This window comes from Sebastes umbrosus, chromosome 6, assembly GCF_015220745.1.
Source record: "Sebastes umbrosus isolate fSebUmb1 chromosome 6, fSebUmb1.pri, whole genome shotgun sequence".
In the NCBI taxonomy this organism is placed as follows: domain Eukaryota; kingdom Metazoa; phylum Chordata; class Actinopteri; order Perciformes; family Sebastidae; genus Sebastes; species Sebastes umbrosus.
The window spans coordinates 24,738,306-24,749,017 of NC_051274.1; positions in this window are offsets into that span (position 1 = coordinate 24,738,306).

The window sequence follows — 10,712 nt, forward strand, 5'->3', positions numbered from 1 at the left end:
TACCTGGATTAAATGATTTTGAGATTTCTTCGGCAAACAGGAAGTCAGCCATGTTGGACTTCCTGCGTGATTTTAGAATTTACGAACGCATATTTGAAGACTTTAGGATGCACAAAAATTTATGAAACTTTACACACACATCCAAACTAGTAATTACTTCATTTTAGTGGTGAAATTTTGCTTGGGCGTGGCATGTTGGCTCTCTAGCGCCCCCTTATGTCTTTCAGATTTTGAACATACCTTTAGGTACTCGAAAACTCATGAAATTTGGCAAGATGATAGACACCTGTGAACTTTATTTAAATATATAGCCATTAGGCTCAGTGTGTTTAGCCGGCTCTATAGCGCCCCCTAACGCGTTGAAATTTTAACTTTGTCAAAGTTGATCCGATAATCATGAAATTTGGTATGCATATCCCACTCATCATTTGAAACATATTCCTCATTGGGTTTCATTAGCTCCGCCCACCCGGAAGTCGGCCATATTGGATTTCATGTCACTTTTAGCATTTTATAGGCCGCGTACTTTAACGAACTCCTCCTACAGATTTAATCAGATCGATTTGAAATTTGGTCAGGACCATCTTAAGACCTTGAAGATGAAAAGTTATTAAAATCGTGAGTTTTCACTTAACGAGCGGAACGTGGCGTGGCGTCCATTTTGAGCCATTCGCCATGAAACAGGCAGTTATTGTAACTCAACTGTACATAGTCCGATCTGCCCCAAATCTCTCAGGTATGATGGTGGTCCAGTACTGATGACATGTATATGAAAAATTATACTCATAGCCCCGCCCCAAGACGTTAGCCCCGCCCCCTTTCATATCTCATGAACCGTTTATAGTAGAGTCTTGCGGGAGGTGTCATATCACTCAGCAGAGAGTGCCTGTTTCATTGGGGATGGTTAGCCCCGCCCCCTACACATTAGCCCCGCCCCCTTTCATAACTCATGATCCGTTTGTAGTAGAGTCTTGTGGGGGGTGTCATATCACTCAGCAGAGAGTGCCTGTTTCATTGGTGAAAGTTATGCCCGCCCCCTACACATTAGCCACGCCCCCTTTCATAACTCGTGATCCGTTTGTCGTAGAGTCTTGTGGGAGGTGTTATATCGCTCAGCAGAGAGTGCCTGTCGTAGAGCCTTGCGGCAGGCGTCCGTGGCGCTCGTCAGAGTTTCGGCTTCACGGTGCCCGGCCGCGTCGGTCGGCGTCCCGCCAGCATCCTCGACGCGCAAGGGGCGAGGGCCCGTTCATCGCTGCTTGCAGCTTTAATTATTATTCTTTTTCCGCTGCAAGATCGCGTTTTTGACGACCTTAGCCATCCCCAAAACTCACGAAAAGTGGAGTATGCGTCAGAACTGGTGGGAAATTCAATGTTCTGGAGTGACTGGGCTCGGGTGTCTCCAGAGGGCTCCATAGCGCCCCCTAACGTACGCAGTTTTTCAGAGAAAGTTTCTTCGATCTTCACGAAATTCAAGTATGTCATTGCTCACGCCCTCATACCTGGATTAAATGATTTTGAGATTTCTTCGGCAAACAGGAAGTCAGCCATGTTGGACTTCCTGCGTGATTTTAGAATTTACGAACGCATATTTGAAGACTTTAGGATGCACAAAAATTTATGAAACTTTACACACACATCCAAACTAGTAATTACTTCATTTTAGTGGTGAAATTTTGCTTGGGCGTGGCATGTTGGCTCTCTAGCGCCCCCTTATGTCTTTCAGATTTTGAACATACCTTTAGGTACTCGAAAACTCATGAAATTTGGCAAGATGATAGACACCTGTGAACTTTATTTAAATATATAGCCATTAGGCTCAGTGTGTTTAGCCGGCTCTATAGCGCCCCCTAACGCGTTGAAATTTTAACTTTGTCAAAGTTGATCCGATAATCATGAAATTTGGTATGCATATCCCACTCATCATTTGAAACATATTCCTCATTGGGTTTCATTAGCTCCGCCCACCCGGAAGTCGGCCATATTGGATTTCATGTCACTTTTAGCATTTTATAGGCCGCGTACTTTAACGAACTCCTCCTACAGATTTAATCAGATCGATTTGAAATTTGGTCAGGACCATCTTAAGACCTTGAAGATGAAAAGTTATTAAAATCGTGAGTTTTCACTTAACGAGCGGAACGTGGCGTGGCGTCCATTTTGAGCCATTCGCCATGAAACAGGCAGTTATTGTAACTCAACTGTACATAGTCCGATCTGCCCCAAATCTCTCAGGTATGATGGTGGTCCAGTACTGATGACATGTATATGAAAAATTATACTCATAGCCCCGCCCCAAGACGTTAGCCCCGCCCCCTTTCATATCTCATGAACCGTTTATAGTAGAGTCTTGCGGGAGGTGTCATATCACTCAGCAGAGAGTGCCTGTTTCATTGGGGATGGTTAGCCCCGCCCCCTACACATTAGCCCCGCCCCCTTTCATAACTCATGATCCGTTTGTAGTAGAGTCTTGTGGGGGGTGTCATATCACTCAGCAGAGAGTGCCTGTTTCATTGGTGAAAGTTATGCCCGCCCCCTACACATTAGCCACGCCCCCTTTCATAACTCGTGATCCGTTTGTCGTAGAGTCTTGTGGGAGGTGTTATATCGCTCAGCAGAGAGTGCCTGTCGTAGAGCCTTGCGGCAGGCGTCGTGGCGCTCGTCAGAGTTTCGGCTTCACGGTGCCCGGCCGCGTCGGTCGGCGTCCCGCCAGCATCCTCGACGCGCAAGGGGCGAGGGCCCGTTCATCGCTGCTTGCAGCTTTAATTAGGGCCCGAGCACGAAAGTGCCAGGACCCAACGGTGTCCTGGCACGAAGTGCAAGGAACCTATTGTTTTTCTGGGGATTATTATTATTATTCTTTTTCCGCTGGTAGATCGCGTTTTTGACGACCTTAGCCATCCCAAAACTCACGAAAAGTGGAGTATGCGTCAGAACTGGTGGGAAATTCAATGTTCTGGAGTGACTGGGCTCGGGTGTCTCCAGAGGGCTCCATAGCGCCCCCTAACGTACGCAGTTTTTCAGAGAAAGTTTTCTTCGATCTTCACGAAATTCAAGTATGTCATTGCTCACGCCCTCATACCTGGATTAAATGATTTTGAGATTTCTTCGGCAAACAGGAAGTCAGCCATGTTGGACTTCCTGCGTGATTTTAGAATTTACGAACGCATATTTGAAGACTTTAGGATGCACAAAAATTTATGAACTTTACACACCACATCCAACTAGTAATTACTTCATTTTAGTGGTGAAATTTTGCTTGGGCGTGGCATGTTGGCTCTCTAGCCGCCCCCTTATGTCTTTCAGATTTTGAACCTACCTTTAGGTACTCCGAAACTCATGAATTTGGCAAGATGATAACACCTGTGAACTTATTTAAATATATAGCCATTAGGCTCAGTGTGTTTAGCCGGCCTATATAGCGCCCCCTAACGCGTTGAAATTTTAACTTTGTCAAAGTTGATCCGATAATCATGAATTTGGTATGCATATCCCACTCATCATTTGAAACATATTCCTCATTGGGTTTTCATTAGCTCCGCCCACCCGGAAGTCGGCCATATTGGATTTCCATGTCACTTTTAGCATTTTATAGGCCGCGTACTTTAACGAACTCCTCCTACAGATTTAATCAGATCGATTTGAAATTTGGTCAGGACCATCTTAAGACCTGGAAGATGAAAAGTTATTAAAATCGTGAGTTTTCACTTAACGAGCGGAACGTGCGTGGCGTCCATTTTGGAAGCCATTCGCCATGAAACAGGCAGTTATTGTAACTCACTGTACATAGTCCGATCTGCCCCAAATCTCTCAGGTATGATGGTGGTCCAGTACTGATGACATGTATAGTGAAAAAATTATACTCATAGCCCCGCCCCAAGACGTTAGCCCCGCCCCCTTTCATATCTCATGAACCGTTTATAGTAGAGTCTTGCGGGAGGTGTCAATCACTCAGCAGAGAGTGCCTGTTTCAATTGGGGATGGTTAGCCCGCCCCCTACACATTAGCCCCGCCCCCTTTCATAACTCATGATCCGTTGTAGTAGAGTCTTGTGGGGGGTGTCAATCACTCAGCAGAGAGTGCCTGTTTTCATTGGTGAAAGTTATGCCCGCCCCCTACCATTAGCCACGCCCCCTTTCATAACTCGTGATCCGTTTGTCGTAGAGTCTTGTGGGAGGTGTTATATCGCTCAGCAGAGAGTGCCTGTCGTAGAGCCTTGCGGCAGGCGTCGTGGCGCTCGTCAGAAGTTTCGGCTTCACGGTGCCCGGCCGCGTCGGTCGGCGTCCCGCCAGCATCCTCGACCAGCGCAAGGGGCGAGGGCCCGTTCATCGCTGCTTGCAGCTTTAATTAGGGCCCGAGCACGAAAGTGCCAGGACCCAACGGTGTCCTGGCACGAAGTGGCAAGGAACACTATTGTTTTTCTGGGGATTATTATTAGGGCCACGAGCACGAAAGTGCCAGGACCCAACGGGTGTCCTGGCACGAAGTGCAAGGAACCTATTGTTTTTCTGGGGATTATTAGGGGCCCCGAGCACGAAAGTGCCAGGACCCCAACGGTGTCCTGGCACGAAGTGCAAGGAACCTATTGTTTTTCTGGGGATTATTATTAGGGCCCCGAGCACGAAAGTGCCAGGACCCAACGGTGTCCTGGCACGAAGTGCAAGGAACCTATTGTTTTTCTGGGGATTATTATTATTATTATTATTATTATTCTTTTTCCGCTGCACAGATCGCGTTTTTTTGACGACCTTAGCCATCCCCAAAAACTCACGAAAGTGGAGTATGCGTCAGAAACTGGTGGGAAATTCAATGTTCTGTTGAGTGACTGGGCTCGGGTGTCTCCAGAGGGCTCCATAGCGCCCCCTAACGTACGCAGTTTTTCAGAGAAAGGTTTCTTCGATCTTCACGAAATTCAAGTATGTCATTGCTCCACGGCCCTCATACCTTGGATTAAATGATTTTGAGATTTCTGTCGCAAACAGGAAGTCAGCCATGTTGGACTTCCTGCGTGATTTTAGAATTTACGAAAACGCATATTTGAAGACTTTAGGATGCACAAAAATTTATGAAAACTTTACACACACATCCAAACTAGTAATTACTTCATTTTAGTGGTGAAATTTTGCTTGGGCGTGGCATGTTGGCTCTCTAGCGCCCCCTTATGTCTTTCAGATTTTGAACATACCTTTAGGTACTCGGAATCTCATAAAATTTGGCAAAATGATAGACACCTGTGAACTTTATGTAACTGTATAGCCATTAGGCTCAGTGTGTTTAGCCGGCTCTATAGCGCCCCCTAACGCGTTGAAATTTTAACTTTGTCAAAGTTGATCCGATATTCATGAAATTTGGTATGCATATCCCACTCATCATTTGAACATATTCCTCATTGGGTTCATTAGCTCCGCCCACCCGGAAGTCGGCCATAATTGGATTTCATGTCACTTTTAGCGTTTTATAGGCCGCGTACTTTAACGAACTCCTCCTACAGATTTGATCAGATGGAGTTGAAATTTGGTCAGGGACCATCTTAAGACCTTGAAGATGAAAAGTTATTAAAATGATGAGTGTCCACTTAACGATCGGACCGTAGCGTGGCGGCCATTTTGAGCCATTCGCCATGAACAGGCAGTTATTGTAACTCAACTGTACATAGTCCGATCTGCCCCAGATTTCTCAGGTATGATGGTGCTCCAGTACTGATGACATGTATATGAAAAATTATACTCATAGCCCCGCCCCAAGACGTTAGCCCCGCCCCCTTTCATATCTCATGAACCGTTTATAGTAGAGTCTTGCGGGAGGTGTCATATCACTCAGCAGAGAGTGCCTGTTTCATTGGGGATGGTTAGCCCCGCCCCCTACACATTAGCCCCGCCCCCTTTTATAACTCATGATCCGTTTGTCGTAGAGTCTTGTGGGAGGTGTCATATCACTCAGCAGAGAGTGCCTGTTTCATTGGTGAAGTTATGCCCGCCCCCTACACATTAGCCACCCCCCCCTTTCATAACTCGTGATCCGTTTGTCGTAGAGCCTTGCGGCAGGCGTCGTCGCGCTCGTCAGAGTTTCGGCTTCACCGTGCCCGGCCGCGTCGGTCGGCTCCCGCCAGCATCCCCGACGCGCAAGGGGCGAGGGCCCGTTCATCGCTGCTTGCAGCTTTAATTATTATTCTTTTTCCGCTGGTAGATCGCGTTTTTGACGACCTTAGCCATCCCCAAAACTCACGAAAAGTGGAGTATGCGTCAGAACTGGTGGGAAATTCAATGTTCTGGAGTGACTGGGCTCGGGTGTCTCCAGAGGGCTCCATAGCGCCCCCTAACGTACGCAGTTTTTCAGAGAAAGTTTCTTCGATCTTCACGAAATTCAAGTATGTCATTGCTCACGCCCTCATACCTGGATTAAATGATTTGAGATTTCTTCGGCAAACAGGAAGTCAGCCATGGTTGGACTTCCTGCGTGATTTTAGAATTTACGAACGCATATTTGAAGACTTTAGGATGCACAAAATTTATGAACTTTACACACACATCCAAACTAGTAATTACTTCATTTTAGTGGTGAAATTTTGCTTGGGCGTGGCATGTTGGCTCTCTAGCGCCCCCTTATGTCTTTCAGATTTTGAACATACCTTAGGTACTCGAAAACTCATGAAATTTGGCAAGATGATAGACACCTGTGAACTTTATTTAAATATATAGCCATTAGGCTCAGTGTGTTTAGCCGGCTCTATAGCGCCCCCTAACGCGTTGAAATTTAACTTTGTCAAAGTTGATCCGATAATCATGAAATTTGGTATGCATATCCCACTCATCATTGAAACATATTCCTCATTGGGTTTCATTAGCTCCGCCCACCCGGAAGTCGGCCATATTGGATTCATGTCACTTTAGCATTTTATAGGCCGCGTACTTGTAACGAACTCCTCCTACAGATTTAATCAGATCGATTTGAAATTTGGTCAGGACCATCTTAAGACCTTGAAGATGAAAAGTTTATTAAATCGTGAGTTTTCACTTAACGAGCGGAACGTGGCGTGGCGTCCATTTTGAGCCATTCGCCATGAAACAGGCAGTTATTGTAACTCAACTGTACATAGTCCGATCTGCCCCAAATCTCTCAGGTATGATGGTGGTCCAGTACTGATGAACATGTATAGTGAAAAATTATACTCATAGCCCGCCCCAAGACGTTAGCCCCGCCCCCTTTCATATCTCATGAACCGTTTATAGTAGAGTCTTGCGGGAGGTGTCATATCACTCAGCAGAGAGTGCCTGTTTCATTGGGGATGGTTAGCCCCGCCCCCTACACATTAGCCCCGCCCCCTTTCATAACTCATGATCCGTTTGTAGTAGAGTCTTGTGGGGGGTGTCATATCACTCAGCAGAGAGTGCCTGTTTCATTGGTGAAGTTATGCCCGCCCCCTACACATTAGCCACGCCCCCTTTCATAACTCGTGATCCGTTTGTCGTAGAGTCTTGTGGGAGGTGTATATCGTTCAGCAGAGAGTGCCTGTCGTAGAGCCTTGCGGCAGGCGTCGTGGCGCTCGTCAGAGTTTCGGCTTCACGGTGCCCGGCCGCGTCGGTCGGCGTCCCGCCAGCATCCTCGACGCGCAAGGGGCGAGGGCCCGTTCATCGCTGCTTGCAGCTTTAATTAGGGCCCGAGCACGAAAGTGCCAGGACCCAACGGTGTCCTGGCACGAAGTGCAAGGAACCTATTGTTTTTCTGGGGATTATTATTATTATTCTTTTTCCGCTGCGAGATCGCGTTTTTGACGACCTTAGCCATCCCCAAAACTCACGAAAAGTGGAGTATGCGTCAGAACTGGTGGGAAATTCAATGTTCTGGAGTGACTGGGCTCGGGTGTCTCCAGAGGGCTCCATAGCGCCCCCTAACGTACGCAGTTTTTCAGAGAAAGTTTCTTTCGATCTTCACGAAATTCAAGTATGTCATTGCTCACGCCCTCATACCTGGATTAAATGATTTTGAGATTTCTTCGGCAAAACAGGAAGTCAGCCATGTTGGACTTCCTGCGTGATTTTAGAATTTACGAACGCATATTTGAAGACTTTAGGATGCACAAAAATTTATGAAACTTTACAACACACATCAAACTAGTAATTACTTCATTTTAGTGGTGAAATTTTGGCTTGGCGTGGCATGTTGGCTCTCTAGCGCCCCCTTATGTCTTTCAGATTTTGAACATACCTTTAGGTACTCGAAAACTCATGAAATTTGGCAAGATGATAGACACCTGTGAACTTTATTTAAATATATAGCCATTAGGCTCAGTGTGTTTAGCCGGCTCTATAGCGCCCCCTAACGCGTTGAAATTTTAACTTTGTCAAAGTTGATCCGATAATCATGAAATTTGGTATGCATATCCCACTCATCATTTGAAACATATTCCTCATTGGGTTTCATTAGCTCCGCCCACCCGGAAGTCGGCCATATTGGATTTCATGTCACTTTTAGCATTTTATAGGCCGCGTACTTTAACGAACTCCTCCTACAGATTTAATCAGATCGATTTGAAATTTGGTCAGGACCATCTTAAGACCTTGAAGATGAAAAGTTATTAAAATCGTGAGTTTTCACTTAACGAGCGGAACGTGGCGTGGCGTCCATTTTGAGCCATTCGCCATGAAACAGGCAGTTATTGTAACTCAACTGTACATAGTCCGATCTGCCCCAAATCTCTCAGGTATGATGGTGGTCAGTACTGAGGACATGTATATGAAAAATTATACTCATAGCCCCGCCCCAAGACGTTAGCCCCGCCCCCTTTCATATCTCATGAACCGGTTATAGTAGAGTCTTGCGGGAGGTGTCATATCACTCAGCAGAGAGTGCCTGTTTCATTGGGGATGGTTAGCCCCGCCCCCTACACATTAGCCCCGCCCCCTTTCATAACTCATGATCCGTTTGTAGTAGAGTCTTGTGGGGGGTGTCATATCACTCAGCAGAGAGTGCCTGTTTCATTGGTGAAAGTTATGCCCGCCCCCTACACATTAGCCACGCCCCCTTTCATAACTCGTGATCCGTTTGTCGTAGAGTCTTGTGGGAGGTGTTATATCGCTCAGCAGAGAGTGCCTGTCGTAGAGCCTTTGCGGCAGGCGTCGTGCGCTCGTCAGAGTTTCGGCTTCACGGTGCCCGGCCGCGTCGGTCGGCGTCCCGCCAGCATCCTCGACGCGCAAGGGGCGAGGGCCCGTTCATCGCTGCTTGCAGCTTTAATTATTATTCTTTTTTCCGCTGCAAGAATCGCGTTTTTGACGACCTTAGCCATCCCCCAAAACTCACGAAAAGTGGAGTATGCGTCAGAACTGGTGGAAATTCAATGTTCTGGAGTGACTGGGCTCGGGTGGTCTCCAGAGGGCTCCATAGCGCCCCCTAACGTACGCAGTTTTTCAGAGAAAGTTTCTTCGATCTTCACGAAATTCAAAGTATGTCATTGCTCACGCCCTCATACCTGGATTAAATGATTTTGAGATTTCTTCGGCAAACAGGAAGTCAGCCATGTTGGATTTCCTGCGTGATTTTAGAATTTACGAACGCATATTTGAAGACTTTAGGATGCACAAAAAATAATGAAACTTTACACGCACATCCAAACTAGTAATTACTTTATTTTAGTGGTGAAATTTTGCTTGGGCGTGGCATGTTGGCTCTCTAGCGCCCCCTTATGTCTTTCAGATTTTGAACATACCTTTAGGTACTCGAAAACTCATGAAATTTGGCAAGATGATAGACACCTGTGAACTTTATTTAAATATATAGCCATTAGGCTCAGTGTGTTTAGCCGGCTCTATAGCGCCCCCTAACGCGTTGAAATTTTAACTTTGTCAAAGTTGATCCGATAATCATGAAATTTGGTATGCATATCCCACTCATCATTTGAAACATATTCCTCATTGGGTTTCATTAGCTCCGCCCACCCGGAAGTCGGCCATATTGGATTCATGTCACTTTTAGCATTTTATAGGCCGCGTACTTTAACGAACTCCTCCTACAGATTTAATCAGATCGATTTGAAATTTGGTCAGGAACCATCTTAAGACCTTGAAGATGAAAAGTTATTAAAATCGTGAGTTTTCACTACGAGCGGAAAGGGGGCGTGGCGTCCATTTTGAGCCATTCGCCATGAAACAGGCAGTTATTGTAACTCAACTGTACATAGTCCGATCTGCCCCAAATCTCTCAGGTATGATGGTGGTCCAGTACTGATGACATGTATATGAAAATTATACTCATAGCCCGCCCCAAGACGTTAGCCCCGCCCCCTTTCATATCTCATGAACCGTTTATAGTAGAGTCTTGCGGGAGGGTGTCATATCACTCAGCAGAGAGTGCCTGTTTCATTGGGGGTGGTTTAGCCCCGCCCCCTACACATTAGCCCCGCCCCCTTTCCTAACTCATGATCCGTTTGTAGTAGAGTCTTGTGGGGGGTGTCATATCACTCAGCAGAGAGTGCCTGTTTCATTGGTGAAAGTTATGCCCGCCCCCGACACATTAGCCACGCCCCCTTTCATAACTCGTGATCCGTTTGTCGTAGAGTCTTGTGGGAGGTGTTATATCGCTCAGCAGAGAGTGGCCTGTCGTAGAGCCTTGCGGCAGGCTTCGTGGCGCTCGTCAGAGTTTCGGCTTCAACGGTGGCCCGGCCGCGTCGGTCGGCGTCCCGCCAGCATCCTCGACGCGCAAGGGGCGAGGGCCCGTTCATC